Below are 22799 nucleotides of genomic sequence, written 5' to 3'. Positions count from 1 at the left end.
AATAACCTTAGAATACATCTGAGATATCACATAGGTGTCCCACACTGGTCGTAAAAGAAGTCCAGTGGACCTTCCACCACCCTCCCAAAAAATTGTAACAATAATCATTCCTTGCCATTCGTAGTCTCATCTATAATCCAACTAGTAAAATGCTCTAATCATGTGTTCCGGTGGGATAACATTACGGAATAGATTGGTAGGATAGCTGGTCCCCTTGGGTACCAGTACCAATGCCAGCAACAGTCAGTCCAGCAAGAGTCAGTAAGAAGGTTAGAGACCGAACAAGTCGAAGTGCCCTTGATAGCAGTGACAGAGGTGGTAGTAGCCACTCAGATTGCAACACGTGGAAGGGAATTTCCAAAACACTCTTCTGCTGCTTAACACCTCCATTCTGGAGGTCATTCTGCCCAGGTTGCAGCCTACCAGGTACTTGGTTTTCTTGCCCTTGGCATGATCGGTTGTGCAAGCATAAACGCACATGCACAATGGAACATTGAATGAGGATTTATACTTGGATCACTTGAAAGGTTCCAAGCAAAATACCAGTCTTAAGTTGAGTTGAAAATAGACCCTGAAGCCCCTTTTGACTCTACAGCTACATTAATCACCAGTTTCTTCCCAGAGGTCCATAGGTCATCCCTGTAGACTGTCCGAAGCTAGTGCCTGAAAGCTGTAGACTTATCATGTAGTTATCAACTTAGGATAGTGCCCTTAGCAACACACCACTATGTAGGATCGTCCTAGAAATGCCATGATAGACTCATTTCGCCAAGCCGTGGACATATATAGAATAGAGTCCAATTAGATGATTAAGGTGTGGTAACTATGTATTTTTTTATTTAACCTTTATTTAACCAGGTAGGCAAGTTGAGAACAAGTTCTCATTTACAATTGCGACCTGGCCAAGATAAAGCAAAGCAGTTTGACACATACAACTACACAGAGTTACACATGGAGTAAAACAAACATACAGTCAATAAAAATAAGTCTATATACGATGTGAGCAAATGAGGTGAGATAAGGGGGGTAAAGGCAAACAAAAGGCCAAAGTAAATACAATATAGGAAGTAAAACACTGGAATGGTAGATTTGCAGTGGAAGAATGTGCAAAGTAGAAATAAAAATGTAGAAATAGAAATAATGGGGTGCAAAAAGGAGCAAAATAAATAAATACAGTAGGGAAGAGGTAGTTGTTTGGGCTAAATTATAGATGGGCTATGTACAGGTGCAAAAATATGTGAGCTGCTCTGACAGCTGATGCTCAAAGCTAGTGAGGGAGAAAAGTGTTTCCAGTTTCAGAGATTTTTGTAGTTCGTTCCAGTCATTGGCAGCAGAGAACTGGAAGGAGAGGCGGCCAATGGAAGAATTGGTTTTGAGGGTGACCAGAGAGATATACCTGATGATGCACGTGCTACAGGTGGGTGCTGCTATGGTGACCAACGAGCTGAGATGAGAGGGGACTTTACCTAGCAGGGTCCTGTAGATGACCTGGAGCCAGTGTTTTGGTGACGAGTATGAAGCGAGGGCCAGCCAACGAGAGAGTACAGGTTGCTGTGGTGGGTAGTATATGGGGTTTTGGTGACAAAACAGATGGCACTGTGATAGACTGCATCCAATTTATTGAGTAGCGTATTGGAGGCTATTTTGTAAATGACATCGCCGAAGTCGAGGATCGGTAGGATGGTCAGTTTTACAAGGGTATGTTTGGCAGCATGAGTGAAGGATGCTTTGTTGCGAAATATGAAGCCAATTCTAGATTTAACTTTGGATTGGAAATGTTTGATGTGAGACTGCAAGGAGAGTTTACAGTCTAACCAGACACCTATGTATTTGTCCACATATTCTAAGTCAGAACCGTCCAGAGTAGTGATGCTGGACGGGCGGGCAGGCAGCGATCGGTTGACGAGCATGCATTTAGTTTTACTTGTATTTAAGAGCAATTGGAGGCCACGGAAGGAGAGTTGTATGTATTTTGTATATCATTTTGTTTGTGTTTTTATAAAAAATAAAATAATGATCTGACACTTAAGAAGTGATAGTGCCACAAACAATTTTCCCATACGATCACCAGTTAGTGCCACAACTCCGCTCATTTGAGGAAGAAATGTAATGATGTATTTTGTAAGTGTTGTGCGATATTAACATCAGTCTAAGTTACTGCCTAGATCTAGCAGCCTGGACAACCAGACGACGGACCCAGAAAGACGATCCACAACTAAGACATCCCATGGCCATTCTTGTGGGGGTCTGCAGCTTGCAGAAATCCTATCAGTTTAAACCAGAGGGGGGCTGTCATGATGATCCACAAACCAGGACACCACATGGTCATTTCCTGTCGTGGGTTGCAAGAATCCTTCCAAGATTGAACCCACCAGACTAGGACTGTCATGACAGTAGAAAAGGCCCATGGAGTTGGTGGAATAATCCTTTAATGCATTGTCATTTACTCAGCTGGGCCAGGGGCGCTTTAATTCGGTCAGGTGGGTTGCAAGAATCATTCCAAGATTGAACCCACCAGACTAGGACTGTCATGACTGTCCTGTGAGGATCCAAATATGTCAGATCAGCTTTGCAATAAATAACTTAAACCAGACCGCCTCTCACCCGCAGAGGGGGGAGGAGGGAACTGGTGGGGGTTAACACCTCACGCCCTGTTGTAAATCAAGGACAGAACATTCAGCTCTCTCCATCTCCAAATTCACCAGAGGAATGTGCCTTTTTTTTCACAAATTTGAAGTTTCCGTCCCCTACGTTGTGCATGCTATATGAAAAATTATGAGTGTTTTTGTTAAGAGAGGCATGTGATTTTAGAAACTATAAGAGGAAATTGTTTCTATAACTGTGCACAGTAAGTAGTCACTGCCCCCTTGAGTGAGGTCAGAGAGCGTGTAAACCTGACAGAACTGCCCCTTTTGAACAAACTATATAAAATGAGGGGTTAAAAATTAATATATTAGAACAGAGAGAAGTAGAGCTGCAGCTAACATTTAAAGTGGTTTGAACTCTGAATCTTAATACGAGGTAGAGATTATAAAATCACCTCCCGGACAATCCCTGGTACGGCTGATTAGCTGTCCTAAATAAAGTATCTAGAAAAGTGAACTTAAGTGGGACCATTCTACTACTCTTGTCAAACCATTGTAGTACGCTACTCTCACCACCCTACTGGGAACCACCGACACGGCTGGCTAGCCTATCTTCAAAGAGGCATCTTCCAGAGCGAATGGAAGGAGAATAAACGTGTAGTTCTGTTCAGGACTACACGACAAGTCACCGGATACTGGACAACTGCAGAGGAGAGCAACAGAGAAACCCTTTGGGACAATCAGAGCCTCACAAGCATGCCGCGAAAAGGCCCAACCCCCTTTCCAAGAATGCCTTGTCCACCAAGAGAAACTAAGGATTTTCACGTAAATACATTAATGATTTCTTACTCCAAGCAGGTGGCAGTTTGTGTGTATAGTATAGGAGTGCTATAAGTGAGAGTAGTTTCTAAAAATGTACCAACGTTAAGTCTCTATCCGTCTCTCTCTCTCCATTTCTTTTGAAACAAGCAGCCATATTGTTGTCAGTCTGCTAGGGACCTGTTTATAATGTATTAAGTGTGTATGTTTATCCTGTGTTACCATTTAGTTAGCTAGTAAATAAATAATTAAACCAATTTGTGTAGTACTGAATCATAAGTAAAGCCTGGGTTTTTGCAGATGCAAAGAGGATATGACTGTTCAGAATGATATGATATGAGGTTATGATTAATAATTTGACTGTTTAGATGTAATACGTAAAGACCTTTAGAGTTTAATTCGGGAGATCGTAAGTCTTTAAAGAACCTCTCTCGTGGTGCCCCAAATTCTAATGAGTTAATTGTTGCACAATTAATTTAATTGGGTAACAATTAAACATAGTAGGTTGATTAGATAAATAACAGTCTTGAGATTGATGTTAAAAGTCAAGTCACAACAATGCTTTCTGCGGTACAAACCCAATACACCACAGTAGGTTAATTCTCAAAGCAAAAGCTTTGATTGGTTGGAGGAGGTCCTCCGGAAGTAATCAGAATTACCTTGTAGGTCTATACGGACAAGCCTTTTGCCCAAATTGATGGTGTGTCTCGCAGCTGAGAGTCGAGTGTGGAGACAAATGGGTTTGGTTCAGTCAGTCGATCTGATAAGTCCATCCCAGCTAGCTAGTTTATACTAGCTGACAATAACAGAAGCATGGTCCTAGTTGCAGCCTGGCGCTTCTAAAATAAAGTTTCTGAAATAAATAACTTGTAGCATTGATCACCATCTGGATGTGATGGAGTGAATGACCAGTACAACGGTGTTGTATCAAGGTGGTTGCCGACCTGAGTTACTTCCCAGTGTGCAGCAGTTGCTTCCCACCGGGCAACTGTCACATGTCGACGGTAGTAGCGAATGTGGCCAATTTGTTCCATTTGATTTGATTTAGAATAGGATAGCAGCCTACACGAGAAATAACTTGTAATTGGTAGTAACTATCTGGATGTAACCTCCTCTGCCCAGATACTGCTGGTTCAGATGTCACGAGATAGTGCTAACTCTCCCCATTGAGCAGTAGACTGTAATCCAGCAACATGGGGCACATTGTCCTTCACTCCCGCTTGCAGCAGTAAGGAGAGGGAAGTAGCTAGATATTGGCTACACTATCAGGCCAGGGTGACAGCTAAAACACATTTGTTGTAGTGGCTTTTACTGAAAATGTATAACTACGATATTAATGTCTACATTCCGTCCAAAACAACAACTAACAAATACTCCAATAAAAACACTCTCCCAAGTCTCAACTTTGGCAGACAAGTTTCAAATTCTCGCAGAGGTTTCTAGCCACAAGCATAAACTAGGTAGCTGGGAAGGGCTCAACATGTCCATATAGCCTCTCCCCTATGGAAGGGAGTGAGGAGTACATGCCTCCTAAATTTTCTATTCAAGTCAATATAGTCAGAGGAAATGGAAAATAGCTGTCCTCCGGCTACACCATGGTGCTACCCTAGAGGACGTTGTTGAGACTACGGTAGACCATTGCAAAAAAGTTTGTTTTAATTTCATTTGTTGACGTGACTATATTTATAATTTCATCTAAAAAAAATCAACTTTTAAAATGTTTTTTTTTAATTGTAAATATTCATGAAATTTACTAAGTAGGGTGGTACTACGGGGTCAAATCAGCCTCTAAAGTCCATTGCGCACGAGATGGTGTTTTCGAGCAAGATGAAATATTAAGCAAGCAACCACTGGGTTGAGAGCGCAGAGAATGGGTCCCGCAAGTGCTGTGAACAGACAGGCCAAATTTGAGAGCTTGCAAGTGTGTCTTTGGGCAAACAGAACATCATTGCTGCAGATCAAAAAGAAAAATGTCTGAATCAAAAACGATAGAACCGTAAGCAAAGAACCATGGTTCAAACATAAAAATGAAAAAATTGAAAGCATCAAATTGTTCACTAAAATAGTCTGTCAAGTTTTCGGTCTAAATTTTAAAAAAATATCTGTCAATTCTTGGCACCTTTGTGTTTCAATTTCTCTCTTTTCTTGATTGGTATCAGGCAGGGTTCGAGGCAGGTGTGTGTCTACAAACCTTTGATTGGCCACTCTGACTGGAGTAATGGACGAACTAACAAATGTTTGCTTTTAGCCAGCCCAATATTGTGTCGTACGATTGGTTGAGTCTTCTGGGATGCATGACATCCAACAGATGCACTTCAGAGCTTCAGTTAACACAGCCACAAAGTCATAAACCTGCCTATTTCTACAATTGATCTTCTTTAAAAAAATCAGATTTAACCCTAACTTTAACACTAACCACACGGATAACCTTATGCCCTATCCTAACCTTAAATGACCAAAAAGATTTTTGTTTTCATTAATTTAGACTTTGTGACTGTGGTACCTCGTGGAAACTGCTACAGAGCTGTCTGTTTTGCCTCCTAGAAGGCTTGAATTGTAAGCACCGAACGACTTGGGAAATTCAGCTTCAACTTGATACACAAGAAAAGTAATTGGGAAATCAATGAAACAGCTATACTATATCTTGAGTTGAGTGGAATCTACTTGCTACATTAAGCTAGCTAGCTAATTACTGTATATGCTCGTCAACAACGTTCGTATGTTAGACAAAATGTAGACCGGTGGCTCTACCTAAGTAACAGCAGTCCACCACTAGCGAATTGTTTTTCTTCATCTTTCCACAAAGTGTCTGTTATGTGTTTGCTTTGGTAATCCCAAAGTATCAAAGAATAGTTGGAGTATTGGCATAATGTGCTTGGGATCTAACATTCATTCATTCATTATACACTAGGTCATGACCATATTTTGATATAGGTAAATATAATGACTAATGTTGGGAATAACATGTGGGTACATTTTATGATAATGGAATAATGATGATAACATTGAAAGAAAGGAAGCCCTAGTGGCCTAAAATGCAGGAATTTAAAAGAAGGCAAGATCCAACATTTTGGGTATTTAAGCCCAAGGCCACACACACACACACAGCACATGGGAATGTTGAATTATATGGAGACACAAAGAGGAGAACCTGCTACATTAACAGTACATAACCAGTGCCAAATAATATAAACTTAAATGTACTGTATAGGATTAACCAGCTAAACTCAGGTTAACATGTCATCATGGTACACACATCATTCAAAGGAAGACTGAGGACAAAGCACAACATGCATTCACCAAACATTTAACTGAGGAAAATAGATTTGTTTCATAGTAATTGTCTGATTGGGAACTACCATTGTCTATCAAATTAGTGTCAAATTATTTTAATTTGCCATTGGAAGTTTTATTGAGTACGGGCAGTAATGCAGGAGTCAAATCGCAGAGGGAGTCTAATCAGATCAGATGTTATCAGCAAACCAGAGCCATCTGTGGAAAGAGCACAAGTAGAACAAAGATACAGTTGAAGTCGGAAGTTTACATACACTTAGAGTCATTAAAACCCGTTTTTCAACCACTCCACAAATGTCTTGTTAACAAACTATAGTTTTGGCAAGTCGGTTAGGACATCTACTTTGTGCATGACACAAGTAATTTTTCCATTAATTGTTTGGACAGATTATTTCACTGTATCACAATTCCAGTGGGTCAGACGTTTACATACACTAAGTTGACTGTGCCTTTAAACAGCTTGGAAAATTCACGAAAAGAATGTCAAGGCTTTAGAAGCTTCTGATAGGCTAATTGACATCATTTGAATCAATTGGAGGTGGACCAGTGGATATATTTCAAGGCCTGCCTTCAAACTCAGTGCCTCTTTGCTTGACATCGTGGGAAAATCAAAAGAAATCAGCAAAGACATCAGAAAAAGATTGGAGACCTCCACAAGTCTGGTTCCTCCTTGGGAGCAATTTCCAAATGCCTGAAGGTACCACATTCATCTGTACAAACAATAGTACACAAGTATAAACACCATGGGACAACGCAGCCGTCATACCGCTCAGGAAGGAGACGCGTTCTGTCTCCTAGAGATGAACGTATTTTGATGAAAAAAGTGCAAATCAATCCCAGAACAACAGTAAAGGACCTTGTGAAAATGCTGGGGGAAACCAGTACAAAATTATCTATATCCACAGTAAAAACGAGTCCTATATCGACATAACCTAAAAGGCCGCTCAGCAAGGAAGAAGCCACTGCTCCAAAACCACCATAAAAAAGCCAGACTACAGTTTGCAACTGCACGTGGGGACAAAGATTGTAGTTTTTGGAGAAATGTCCTCTGGTCTGATGAAATGGCCATCGTTATGTTTGAGGAAAAAGGGGGAAGCTTGCAAGCAGAAGAACGCCATGCCAACCGTGAAGCACAGGGGTGGCAGCATCATGTTGTGTGGGTGATTTGCTGCAGGTGGGACTGGTGCACATCACAAAATAAATAGAATCATGAGGAAGGAAAATTATGTGGATATATTGAAGCAACATCTCAAGACATCAGTCTTGTTAAAGCTTGGTCGCAAATGGGTCTTCCAAATGGACAATGACACTAAGCATACTTCCAAAGTTGTGGAAAAATGGCTTAAGGACACCAAAGTCAAGGTATTGGAGTGGCCATCACAAAGCCCTGACCTTAATGTCATAGAAAATCTGTGGTCAGAACTGAAAAAGCGTGTGCAAGCAAGGAGGCCAACAAACCTAGCCCAGTTACAGCAGCTCTCAGGAGGAATGGGACAAAATTCACCCAACTTATTGTGGGAAGCTTGTGGAAGGCTACCTGAAACGTTTGACCCAAGTTAAACAATTTAAAGGCAATGCTACCAAATACTAATTGAGTGCGTGTAAACTTCTGACCCACTGGTTATTCTGACATTTCACATTCTTAAAATAAAGTGGTGATCCTAACTGACCTAAGACGGCATTTTTACTTGAAATAACGTCAGGAATTTTGAAAAACTACGTTTAAATGGCTTACTAAAGTCATGACAGGGAGACTCTGCATAGTGGTCACATCTGTTCCCTCTGAGAGGGTCTTCTAGAAAATGGGACAAATAATTACTGAGAGAAGAAACCGCATCAGCCCCTCGAAAGTGAGGCAGCTTGCACCTTAATGCAAATATCTAATTTTTGCAAAAATATGGTCAGCATTGCTGTGTGCTGCTGGTTATAACATGGCAATAAAGGAGAGAAAAGAAGGACCAGTTTAATGTTTTAAGTAGGATACTGCAGTTTTGCACATAGTTATTTATTTTTCTTTGATATGGTAATTTTGTTGTTCAGATTGTATTTGTTTTCAATTGTTACATTATATGCACTTTGTTTATATACATTTAAAAAGGTCATACTATAAATGCACATGTGTAATAGCATCCTTTTTTATATTTATTTCAATTTGTGGCATTCTGCAGTTTTGCAATTTTTCTTTTTTTTTTTTGATATGGTGCAATGTTCTATTATGCTGTTCAGATTGTATTCGTTTTGAATGGTTAAATTTATATGCACTTTTTTATATACATTAAAAAGTTCTACTTTAAATGCAAATGTTTAATAGTATTCTTTTTCATAACAAACCAATGCATTTTTAAATACATTGTGGTTAAGGTAGAGTATGATTTCATTTAATAAACACCAATCATAGTCAAACTATCGCAAACTGTTTGACTTGAAATAATACCGAGCCGAATACTGAGGTGAGCTGAGCCGAACGAGCATTTTATATTTAAAAAATATATAAAAATAAAAAAGTTGTTCACACTTAATTAACGTGCCATAGAGTTCTGCGGCACCATGCAAGCTGCGCCGCAGTACGCTGCAACCTTTTTTCTTTTTCACAATTTTACCCCCTTTTCGTGGTATCCAATTGTTAGTAGTTACTATCTTGTCTCATCGCTACAACTCCCATACGGGCTCAGGAGAGACGAAGGTCGAAAGCCATGCGTCCTCCGAAACACAACCCAACCAAGCCGCACTGCTTCTTTAACACAGCGCACATCCAACCCGAAGCCAGCCGCACCAATGTGTCGGAGAAAACACCTTCAATAGTGACATCACAACTATGAAATAACACACATGGAATAACACAGAGTTAAGAACAACTTCTAATTACCTAGCATTAATGGTACCATTAATGCTAGTTTGAACACCAGATGGCATCTTTGAGAAGCGTTTGATAACCTTCAATAGTGGCTGTAATAGAGAATGCAGGCACGCAGGAGACCTGTGTTCAATTCCCCAATGGGGAAGAAGGAGTAGGCTGTCCTTGTAAATTAGAATTTGTTCTTAACTGTGTGTTATTCCATGCGTGTTATTTCATAGTTGTGACGTCTTCACTATTATTCTACAATGTAGAAAATAGTAAAAAATAAAGAAAAACCCTGGAATGAGTAGGTGTTTCCAAACTTTTGATTAATATTATGGTGTCTCTATTCCAAAAGAAACCTCCGGGTTTCCATTAGGATGGGACGGAAAATAGCACACTGTACAACGTGACTGTCGGGAGTACAGTAGTGGGCTATTTAGCTCAAGAATTCTAGTTTTGTGCAGGCACGCGAGACTGGGGATCAACTCCCCGACAGGGAGGAAGGAGTAGGCTGTCCTTGTAATTAAGAATGTGTTCTTAACTGACTTGCCTCATTAAATAAAGGTTACATTAGGATCATAAGATTTCTACATCCTAATTTTCCAATTCTAGACTAACGATTACCCAAATGGAGATTCACTGAAAATAAAAATCTCATGGATTTATCAAGACCAGTCCCCATGCTTGTCTCAGAGCAGCGCGAAATGGTGCTAAAATATTTGTAGGCTATTGCTTCTAAATTAATAATAATAATAATAATCATCGCTTTGTTTAAAAAACATTATTTTGGAGATGATTTCGTTTTCAAATAACATAAAATGAGCGAGAAATAGCCCATTCTTGAACATGGGTGTCACACCCTGGCCATAGAGAGCCCTCTGGGTTCTCTATGGTGTATAGGTTAGGGCGTGACTAGGGGGGTTTCTATGTTGGTGTGTGTGTATGGTTCCCAATTAGAGGCAGCTGATTGTTGCTCTAATTGGGGATCATACTTAGTGTGTCATTTTTCCCACCTGCGATGTGGGATATTGTTTTGTGTTAGTGCCTATGTGAGCTACGTTCGTTATATCGTTGTTTTTGGAAGTTTCACTATTAATAAAATGTGGAACTTTACTCACGCTGCACCTTGGTCCACTTATTTATACAACGATTGTGACAATGGGGTGAGCATTGTTACTAATTTGTAAATAAAGTCAGTTTGTTATTTAGAATGATTTATTTCTGCTTTTAGAGGGAGAGAAACCAAAAACCTACATTCTTCTCATGGGTCTCTCAGCAGAGGGTGGCCCGGGTATTGAACCAGCATCTGTAGCAACACAGCTGCTATGCAGTGTCTTAGACCATTGTGCCACTCAGGCAGGAGTGGCCTCCAGTACTACAGTAAGAGCAAAATAATCCTAACAAAATCAAATAATAACCTTAGTGTAACAACAGTTTTACTAAGTAATACTGAAGTCGTGCACAATTATCCGTTTCTATATAGGTTTATGTAGCCCATTCATTGTCAGTTAGAGACACAGTAGGACGCAAAAGCATAATCAGTGTTCTAACTCCCTCTTGCGCTGGTCTGGAGCAATGAAGTGGTGACGCAGGGAACCGTACTTAACCACAAAATAAGTCCTGCAGCGCAATTGCAAAACTTTTAGTGGAGCAACCACTGTATGCACTAAAACACAAGAAAGGCAGAGAGAGCTCAACACTAGATTTAAACTACTCAATCAGTGTGAGGAGTGAAGTCTGATGGGCATTGATTAGAGAGGTATAGGTCAGGTATAGTTTCTGATGTTGCTATGCGCAGGATTGCTGAGAAGTGAGAGTCAGTAAGGGATGATCTGTGCTTTGAAATCCTGAAAACGATGCGAAAACTCCCAGTTCAAAGCATGCAGCAGCTATGTATACTTTCTACCGCTGGTTATCTGATAGGAACAGACTAGTAGTGTCGGAAGGTGGGTGAGATTGTTGGCTTCTATTTGGCGGGTCAGGAAGAATCATTTTTCCTTGAAGGCTTTGACAAGGCTGTACAGCTGATGTGCAAAAAGGCCCTTCCCTTGTAGTTTGGAATTCAGTTCATTCATGAGGGCCATGAATGTACTGTGAAGGCATAAATCAGCCAACCATTCTTTATCTTGCAGTTGAGGGAAATCCACATTTTCCTTTTATTTGGAAAACCTCAGCAATATCTGACTTCAGGTCCCACAGCAATTAATAAGCACCTTCCCCAAACTCAGCCATCTCACGTTTGTGGGGTAGGGGAGATCTGCAAGACGCATCTCTGTCTATTCCAACAGTGAGGTTTAAAGATGTTGCTCTTATGAAGTTTACCACTTTAGTGACTGTATCCACAACAGGGCTCATTTTCAGAACACATTTACAGAGCACCTCCTGATGAATAATGCAATGCAGGATAATTATTTTCTGATCTGGGTTCAGCTCAGCTACTTGATCTTGTATCCTTTTCAGGCCACACTGGATAACTTTTAAAAACTCAGTCCCAGCTTTGCCACACTTAACCTCAAATAAATATTCCCGGTGGTTGTGCTCTTCATTGACAGCACTGAAGCAAACTCCTCTGTAATTTAAAAGTCTGGGGTTATGCCTTGTAAGAATATCAACAACTGCACCGTGTCACGTGCATTACTGCTCTCATTCAGGGCCAAGGAGAAATAGGTGAAAACCTTTACCTTGTCTTTCAACAGTTGTTCCATATTCTTTGTGATGTCCTCAGCATGCCGTGTCACTGTTCGTCTTGCCAGGGAAACATTTTCAAACAGATCTTTTTTGTTGGGGCAAAGTACTGCTGCAGAGTCGATGAAACATTCCTTAATGAAGTTGCCCTAAGCTAATGGCTTGCCATGTTTAGCAATTTTGTGGGACAGTACATACAGTTTAAGTTTGGAGTAATTAAACTCGTTTTTCAACCACTCCACAAATGTCTTGTTAACAAGCTATAGTTTTGGCAAATCGGTTAGGACATCCACTTTGTGCATGTCATAAGTAATTGTTTACAGACAGATTATTTCATGGTATTACAATTCCAGTGGGTCAGACGTTTACATTACACTAAGTTGACTGTGCCTTTAAACAGCTTGGAAAATTCCATAAAATTATGTCATGGCTTTAGAAGCTTCTGATAGGCTAATTGACATAATTTGAGTAAATTGGTGGTGTACCTGTGGATGTATTTCAAGGCCTACCTTCCTTTCTATTTCAAGGCCTAAGTCCTTTCTTCTGAAACTTGTCAATCTATTCTTGTTCTGAGAAATTGCCAAGACACTGAAGACGCTGTGTACTACCCCCTTCACAGAACAGCGCAAACTGGCTCTAACCAGAATAGAAAGAGGAGTGGTAGGCCCTGGTGCACAACTGAGCAAGAGGACAACATTTGGGTGTCTAGTTTGAGAAACAGACGCCTCACAAGTCCTCAACTGGCAGCTTCATTAAATAATGCCCGCAAAACACCAGTCTCAACGTCAACAGTGAAGAGGCGACTCTGGGATGCTGGCCTTCTTGGCAGAGTTCCTCTGTCAAGTGTCTGTTCTCAAAGGGCCAGCTACCCTTTGCCTTGATGACAGCTTTGCACACTCTTGGCATTCTCAGCTTCATGAGGCAGTCAGCTGGAATGCATTTCAAATAAAAAGTTAATTTGAGGAATTCCTTTCTTTCTAAATGCGTTTGAGCCCATCAGTTGTGTTGTGACAGGGCAGGATTGGTATACAGAAGATAGCACTACTTGATAAAAGGCTTTTTCCAGTGATTCTGTCCTATATAAGCCCAATGTGTTTCTATAGGAATAATTTGCAGACCTAAGCTTGTCACCGGTCTTTCCTCCTTTGGACAAAGACTCCCATTGTTAGGGTGGAGAAATGAGAATCGCATCATTATATACAGATCGCTGGTTTCTGCCTCTTGCGAATTGGAAAGGTGCACAGTGCTGTGTTAGAATGCTGCATTGCCCTAAAGTAAATTAATGTTCCGCCTAGATTAGATAATTACTAATGTCTAAATAAAATAATTGAAAATACTTCACCAGGGAGCATGTCTTATACACAGAGGATCATTAGTTTATTTTTTTCTGTGGATTGTTTCAAAACACAAGTGTGTTTGGGAAGCCCATGATTTGGGTAGTCGCTGGTTGAGTTGCGGCTGTCACTGTAAAGCGTTAATAAATATGTGTTAAGAGAGTGTCTTGAGTATAATTGAAAATGTTGCATCAAGAAGAGGGGAGGGGGGTGTGACGAAGATATGGTATGTCTCTCTCCACAAGCATGCATATGTAGGAAAGTGCCCATTTGGCAATGTCTGATTTCTGATTGTCTTAACTCACCAAGTACACCACTCATTTTTTCTTCGCCTCACACAAGTCAACAAAGTCTGTTTTTTAATATCCATTGCGAAAGATAGTTCCTCAGTATTTGAAAAATCTTTCCAACACTTCAGTCCTCGATAATCAACAAGGCCTGTGAAAGAGCAAAATATCATGAGCTGATGATCCCATAAATCCACTGGAAACTTAATTAAAAAAAACAACTTTCTGTCCCGAGCTCACTGACGCAGGAAACTCTGAGGCCCTGGACTAGGTTAGTTGATACAATGTTGCCAATTTGCTAGCAACAGCTCAAGTCAAGACAGATAGAAAGGGAGGAAGACAGGCGGGGTAGATAAAAGAATGTGATTGGTAGAACCTGAATTTTCACCAGGACCAGTTGATGATTTGATACAATTTTGCACTTCACTAGCAATAGCTCAAGTCAAGACAGATAGAAAGATAGGCGGAGTAGATAAAATAATGTGATTGGTAGAACCAGAATTTATCAGAATATTTTCTACTTTTTGTATTTGTTGGCTTTAGGCCTATTTATTTTACTTAGTTGACGTTGTAAGTTATAGGCCTACTGCTGGATCTTTGAGTTCTATGTTTAAATTTCTTTAGCCGCCAATGGATCAGCCTGTGTCAATGTGTCCATATGGCAGAGGCTAGTGCTCTCGGCATAGTTTAATTATTACTTTTAGATTTTTTACATTTTACTTCAGATTGAGATATTAAACTTTATTATTGAAATGAAAGTGTTCCGAGAAAATGTGATCTGCGTGGCAGGTATTATATGCACATTTTGTAACAGTTAGGATAATGGTACAATGTATTTCTCATCCGTGGATTGAAGTACGTTTTCCTAGCCACGTCTCTGGCCGGCTCCGAGGTGCCTTAATGCTGTCCGACCCTAGTGCAGCTGTAGGCAAGTGGGTTGGATCTGCTGTCTATAAGTGCAGGAGCATACAGGTCAGCAACTGAATAACTGCAGGAAGACAGTCTTCATAGATAATGTACTTAGTAGACAAGAGCAAAGGGGTCGGGGATGACCTGAAACAAAAGCAAATAACTACATAAACATAAAGCCAAAGATTTGTATAACTAACCCTTGTCCTATCTGTGATAAAGCCGAGCTAGTAGGTGCAAGTCTAATACACATCATGTGATCAAGCATCATGATACCACAGGTGAATGGGGTTAGTTAGCATCTTTTGACCATACGTTGTGTAGCTAGTACATGCCAAACATAAAGATATTGCAGGTCATTGTGTGTGTAGCTAGCTAGCCTATTTGCGAGGCAATGTTCTTTTGCATTGTCACTGAAAGATGGTGGGCAATTATGCAGGATTTTTGCCAACGCGTTCCCATTGTCATGCTTTTTTTTACAGAATTTACTTTGTTTAGCAAGCAAAGGCAACTACAGCAAAACGTTAGCTTGCTTGGGAAGCTAGCTAGATAACTGTTATGCAGGTGAGTGAGGACCCAAAAGCGACTTAACAGAAACTGAGTTTATTTAAGTCCAAACAGAAATAACATAATCCTCAATCCTTTACAGGAAATGTCCAAACGGGGATAACAGAAATCCTCTAGTTGTAGAGGGGAATAGCAGGATAAGCGGCAACCGACTGCAGGTCCCTTCGGGTAGGCGCGGGCCGTAGCTGACAGAGACACCTGCTCACACGCAGCATCTGAAGATAAGGCAAAACACGAAAGGACGGAACAAGTACACAGCGAACAGCAAACAAGGATCCGACAAGGACAGAGGCAGAAACCGAGAGAGAAATAGAGACCTAATCAGAGGGAAAAATAGGGGACAGGTGTGAAAGAGTAAACGAGGTCGTTAGGAGAATGAGGAACAGCTGGGAGCAGGAACGGAACGATAGAGAGAGAGAGGGATAGAGAGAGGGAAAGAAAACCTAATAAGACCAGCAGGGGGAAACGAATAGAAGAGAAAGCACAGGGACAAGACATGACAATATATGACAATACATGACAATAACTAACTAGCTAGCTTCCCAAGCAAGCTAACGTTTTGCTGTAGTGTTTCTAGTTAACTAGCTAGCAAGCTAAATATTCTAAACAGTTTTTAGATGACCATGGCAAAACATTTATACCAGGGCAAACACATTACTCATTAAAACAGCAAAGGTGAGCTAGCCTACCTTTCTTGTCAGTCCTCAGTGTCTGTGATGGTTTCATCTAGATGAAAAGTACTATCAGATCCTTCACTAATGTTAGAGTAAAAAGCGTGGCCTTTTTAAGTCTGCCTTGACCATCAAATTCCAACCATCTTCATCAGTGTTCTGGACTTGTTGGGAAGATAACAGTTGGCTTGGATGTCTTGCATTCAAAGTTGAGGCACCTAGGTGTCCTTTTTCGGTTTGGCTGTACTGTGACTTTCTCCAAAACAATGCTACTGGATTTCCGACAACGGTAGTCAACTCTGCATCCAGGTAACCTAACCTACGATGATTTATGCCTTCCAGTTGTGGAACCTCGGTCTGGGGGAGGTCACTTAAGAACCCACAGAAAGTAACAGATTCTTTTTTACACACAATACTCTTCAGCACTCAGCGGTCCCGTTCTGTGAGCTTGTGTGGCCTATCACTTCACAGCTGAGCCGTTGTTGCTCCTAGACGTTTCCACTTCACAATAAAAGCACTTACAGTTGACCAAGGCAGCTCTAGCCAAACAGAAATTTGACAAACTGCCTTGTTGCAAAGGTGGAATCCTATGATGGTGCCACATTGAGAGTCACTGAGCTCTTCAGTAAAGGCCATTCTACTGCCAATGTTTGTCTATGGAGATTGCATGGCCGTGTGCTCGAATTTATACACCTGCCAGCAACGGGTGTGGCTGAAATAGCTGAATCCACTAATTTGAATGGTTGTCCATATACCTTTGTGTATATATATAGTATATATGTGCAGTGCTTGCTTTGTTATCCAACTGATCTTGTGCCCTTTAACTTCTTGACGCTACCAATCCCTGTAGCGGGATCATTTTCATCTGCAGCCGCTGAATAGCATAGCGCAACAGTCAAATAATATTACAAGAAAATATTCATATTCATGAAATCACAAGTGCAATATTTTGAAACACAGCTTAGCCTTTTGTTAATCGCACTGTCGTCTCAGATTTTGAAATTATGCTTTGCAGCGAAAGCAATCCAAGCGTTTGTAAGTTTATCGATAGCCTAGCATAGCATTATGTACACTTAGCATCAGGAAGCTTGGTCACGAAAATCAGAAAATCAGTCAAATTAACTGTTTACCTTTGATGATCTTCGGATGTTTTCACTCACGAGACTCCCAGCTACACAGCAAATGTTCCTTTTGTTCCATAAAGATTATTTAAAATACCCAAAATACCGACGTTTGTTTGTCGTGTTATGTTCAGAAATCCATAGGAAAGAGCGGTCACGACAACGCAGACGAAAATTCCAAATAGTCTTCATAATGTCCACAGAAACATGTCAAATGTTTTTTATAATCATTCCTCAGGTAGTTTTTAAAATATATATTCAATGATATATCAACCGAGTGTGTAGCTTTTTCCATAACAGTGGGAGGAACAATGGCCGGTTTACTCAATTGCGCACCAACTCCCTCTGAGAGCCCCCACCTCTCCACTTACGCAATGTGATCCTTCACGCTCATTTTTCAAAATAAAAGCCTGAAACTATGTCTAAAGACTGACACTTTAGGCAAGCCACAGAAAAAGGATTCTGGTTGATATCCCTTTAAATGGAGGACAGGCACGCATAGGAACACAGAGGTTTCAAAATAAGAGGCTCTTCCCTCAGGCTTTCGCCTGCAATATCAGTTCTGTTATACCCACAGACAATGTTTTTACAGTTTTGGAAACTTTAGAGTGTTTTATATCCTTCTCTGTCAATTATATGCATATTCAAGCATCTGGTCATGAGAAATAGGCTGTTTCCTTTGGGAATGTTATTTTTCCAAACATAAAAATAATGCCCCCTAGCTTCAAGAGGTTAAGTCATCCTGTGAACACTGTTCATTGCTGCTCGCAGCAATATTTTTTGTTCTGTCTTGTTGTAGTGTGGACAGTTACCACATCACTGATATTATCTGAGTATTTCCTAGGGAATGAAGAAATGATGTAGTAACCAAATACACAATTGCTAACTTTCTGGTTCCGATTTTTACGTAATGGTTATTTGAATGAATCCTGAAGAAAATAACAATTGTAGGTAAGCATTGTGTAATTACCATTTTACCATGCAATTTCTCAATCCCAGGCAATTAGCATTTATTTCATTTGAAAAAGATTTGATGGTACTTTTGTATACTTTTTAGCCAGTAGTTCTGAAAGTAGCACTCACGGACCAAAAGTGGACCCCGCCCATTGTATACTGTCATATACAGTATATGAAGATACAGTGCATTCAGGAAGTGCTCACCCTTTGACTTTTTCCACATTTTGTTACTGTAGAGCCTTATTCTAAAATGGTTAAAATATTTGTTTCCCTCATCAACCTACACACAATACCCCATAATTCAACCTGTACGTTCTCGTTGGCTGGCCCTCGCTTCATACTCGTCGCCAAACCCACTGGCTCCATGTCATCTACAAGACCCTGCTAGGTAAAGTCCCCCCTTATCTCAGCTCGCTGGTCACCATAGCATCACCCACCTGTAGCACGCGCTCCAGCAGGTATATCTCTCTGGTCACCCCCAAAACCAATTCTTTCTTTGGCCGCCTCTCCTTCCAGTTCTCTGCTGCCAATGACTGGAACGAACTACAAAAATCTCTGAAACTGGAAACACTTATCGCCCTCACTAGCTTTAAGCACCAGCTGTCAGAGCAGCTCAGAGATTACTCCACCTTCACATAGCCCACCTATAATTTAGCCTAAACAACTACCTCTTCTACTGTATTTATTTTATTTATTTTTCTCCTTTGCACCCCATTTTCTACTTTGCACATTCTTCCACTGCAAATCTACCATTCCAGTGTTTTACTTGCTATATTGTATTTACTTTGCCACCATGGCCTTTTTTTTGCCTTTACCTCCCTTATCTCACCTCATTTGCTCACATCGTATACAGACTTGTTTCTACTGTATTATTGGCTGTATGTTTGTTTTACTCCATGTGTAACTCTGTGTCGTTGTATGTGTCGAACTGCTTTGCTTTATCTTGGCCAGGTCGTAATTGTAAATGAGAACTTGTTCTCAACTTGCCTACCTTGTTAAATAAAAGTGAAATAAATCAAAAATGACAAAGCAAAAGCAGGTTTTTATGTTTACAATTTGCAATGTTTGCATATTTTTTGAATGTTAAACTGAAATACCACATTTGCTTAAGTATTAAGACCCTTTACTCAGTACTTTGTTGAAACACCTTTGACAGGGATTCTTCTAGGGTATGATGCTACAATCTTGGCACACCTGTATTTGGGAGTTTCTCCCATTCTTCTCGGCAGATCCTCTCAAGCTGCGTTAGGTTGGATGGGGAGCGTTGCTGCATAGCTATTTTCAGTTCTCTCCAGAGATGTTCGATCGGGTTCAAGTCTGGGCTACTCAAGAACATTCAGAGACTTGTCCTGAATCCACTACTGGGTTGTCTTGACTGTGTGTTTAGGGTCGTGGTCCTGTTGGAAGGTGTACCTACGCCCCAGTCTGAGGTCTTGAGCAGGTTTTCATCAAGGATCTCTCTTTACTTTGCTCTGTTCATCTTTGCCTCGATCCAGACTTGCCTCCCAGTCCCTGCCACTGAAAAACATCCCCACAGCATGATGCTGCCAACACCATGCTTCACCGTTGGGATGGTGCCAGGTTTCCTCTAGACATGACACTTGGCATTCAGGCCAAAGAGTTCAATCTTGGTTTCATCAGACCAGAGAATCTTGTTTCTCATGGTCTGAGAGTCCTTTAAGTGCCTTTTGGCAAACTCCAAGTGGGCTGTCATGTGCATTTTACTAAGGAGTGGCTTCCATCTGGCCACTTTACCATAAAGGCCTGATTGGTGGAGTGCTGCAGAGATGGTTGTCCTTCTGAAAGGTTCTCCACAAAGAAACTCTGGATCTCTGTCAGAGTGACCATTGGGTTCTTGGTCACCTCCCTGACCAAGGCCCTTCTCAGTTTGGCCCGGCAGGCCAAATCTTTTGGTACCCCTCCCCAGACCTATGCTTCGACACAATCCTGTCTCGGAGCTGTACGGGCAATTCCTTCGACCTCATGGCTTTGTTTTTGCTATGACATGCACTGTCAACTGTGGGACCTTATATAGACAGGTGGACTCTAAGGAAGTTGTAGAAACATCTCAAGGATGATCAATGGAAACAGGATGCACCTGTCTCAATTTCGAGTCTCATAGCAAAGGGTCTGTTTACTTATGTAAATAACATATTTCATACATTTGCAAACATTTCAAAAAACAGTTTTTGCTTTGTCATTATGGGGTACTGTGTGTAGATTGATGAGGAAATAAATTAATTTAATTCATATTAGGATAAGGCTGTAACGTAACAAAATGTGGAAAAGGGAAAAGGGTCTGAATACTTTCCAAATGCACTGTACAGTGCCTTGCGAAAGTATTCGGCCCCCTTGAACTTTGCGACCTTTTGCCACATTTCAGGCTTCAAACATATAGATATAAAGCTGTATTTTTTGTGAAGAATCAACAACAAGTGGGACACAATCATGAAGTGGAACGACATTTATTGGATATTTCAAACTTTTTTAACAAATCAAAAACTGAAAAATTGGGCGTGCAAAATTATTCAGCCCCTTTACTTTCAGTGCAGCAAACTCTCTCCAGAAGTTCAGTGAGGATCTCTGAATGATCCAATGTTGACCTAAATGACCTAAATGACTAATGATGATAAATACAATCTACCTGTGTGTAATCAAGTCTCCATATAAATGCACCTGCACTGTGATAGTCTCAGAGGTCCGTTAAAAGCGCAGAGAGCATCATGAAGAACAAGGAACACACCAGGCAGGTCCGGGATACTGTTGTGAAGAAGTTTAAAGCCGGATTTGGATACAAAAAGATTTCCCAAGCTTTAAACATCCCAAGGAGCACTGTGCAAGCGATAATATTGAAATGGAAGGAGTATCAGACCACTGCAAATCTACCAAGACCTGGCCATCCCTCTAAACTTTCAGCTCATACAAGGAGAAGACTGATCAGAGATGCAGCCAAGAGGCCCATGATCACTCTGGATGAACTGCAGAGATCTACAGCTGAGGTGGGAGACTCTGTCTATAGGACAACAATCAGTCGTATATTGCACAAATCTGGCCTTTATGGAAGTGGCAAGAAGAAAGCCATTTCTTAAAGATATCCATAAAAAGTGTTGTTTAAAGTTTGCCACAAGCCATCTGGGAGACACACCAAACATGTGGAAGAAGGTGCTCTGGTCAGATGAAACCAAAATTGAACTTGTTGGCAACAATGCAAAACGTTATGTTTGGCGTAAAAGCAACACAGCTCATCACCCTGAACACACCATCCCCACTGTCAAACATGGTGGTGGCAGCATCATAGTTTGGGCCTGCTATTCTTCAGCAGGGACAGGGAAGATGGTTAAAATTGATGGGAAGATGGATGGAGCCAAATACAGGACCATTCTGGAAGAAAACCTGATGGAGTCTGCAAAAGACCTGAGACTGGGATGGAGATTTGTCTTCCAACAAGACAATGATCCAAAACATAAAGCAAAATCTACAATGGAATGGTTAAAAAATAAACATATCCAGGTGTTAGAATGGCCAAGTCAAAGTCCAGACCTGAATCCAATCGAGAATCTGTGGAAAAAACTGAAAACTGCTGTTCACAAATGCTCTCCATCCAACCTCACTGAGCTCAAGCTGTTTTGCACATCTCTCGATGTGCAAAACTGATAGAGACATACCCCAAGTGACTTACAGCTGTAATCGCAGCAAAAGGTGGCGCTACAAAGTATTAACTTAAGGGGGCTGAATAATTTTGCCCGCCCAATTCTTCAGTTTTTGATTTGTTAAAAAAGTTTGAAATATCCAATAAATGTCGTTCCACTTCACTTGTGTCCCACTTGTTGTTGATTCTTCACAAAAAATACAGTTTTATATCTTTATGTTTGAAGCCTGAAATGTGGCAAAAGGTCGCAAAGTTCAAGGGGGCCGAATACTTTCGCAAGGCACTGTATGTGCCTCAGGTAATTTCTCTCTCCCTCTTGTCCCTCGCAATGCAACCTCATTGGAAAACGCTGGGCAGGCCTCATTATAGCTGTCACTCAAGTGCAAGGGGCTGAATCTCATTGGCTAGAACTTGAATTTACTAGTGGACTGGCCCATGTGGGGGAGAATTTAGGGAAAATGGAGTGGCTCAGCTTCAAGAAAACAGTTGATTTCAAACTAGGGATTTCGTGGCTCATTGAGGTAAAACAGTAATTCTGCTAATAGATTATCCATGTATGAACTACACAGACACATCCGGCCCAAAGCGGGAGGTTTAAAACAACATTTCTTAGTCGCAAAAGTAGAGCAGCATGTCTTTAAAGTAAACCATAGCCATTAAGCGTGATTTCCTACACAACCATTACCCTGATTATGTGGTACTACCTTTGAAAAAATATCAAAATTTTGTCACGTCCTGACCATAGAAAGCTTTTATTTTCTTTGGTAGAGTAGGTCAGGGTGTGACTAGGGGTGTTTAGTCTAGTTTATTATTTCTATGTGGGGTTCTAGGTTTATTTTTCTATGTTGGTGTTTGTGTATGATTCCCAATAAGAGGCAGCTGGTAATCGTTGTCTCTAATTGGGGATCATACTTAAGTTGCATTTTTTTCACCTGTGGATTATGGGATATTGTTTATGTTTAGTTGCCTGTTCGTAATACATTGTCATCACGGTTCTTTTATTCTTTATTTTGTTTCGTATTCGCTTAAGTTTCACTTTCTTTATTAAACATGTGGAACTCTATGCACGCTGCGCCTTGGTC

This window comes from Oncorhynchus gorbuscha, linkage group LG18 (genome assembly GCF_021184085.1).
Source record: "Oncorhynchus gorbuscha isolate QuinsamMale2020 ecotype Even-year linkage group LG18, OgorEven_v1.0, whole genome shotgun sequence".
Classification (NCBI taxonomy): Eukaryota; Metazoa; Chordata; class Actinopteri; order Salmoniformes; family Salmonidae; genus Oncorhynchus; species Oncorhynchus gorbuscha.
The sequence above is the reverse complement of the archived record's forward strand: the minus strand, read 5'-3'. Positions refer to the sequence as shown.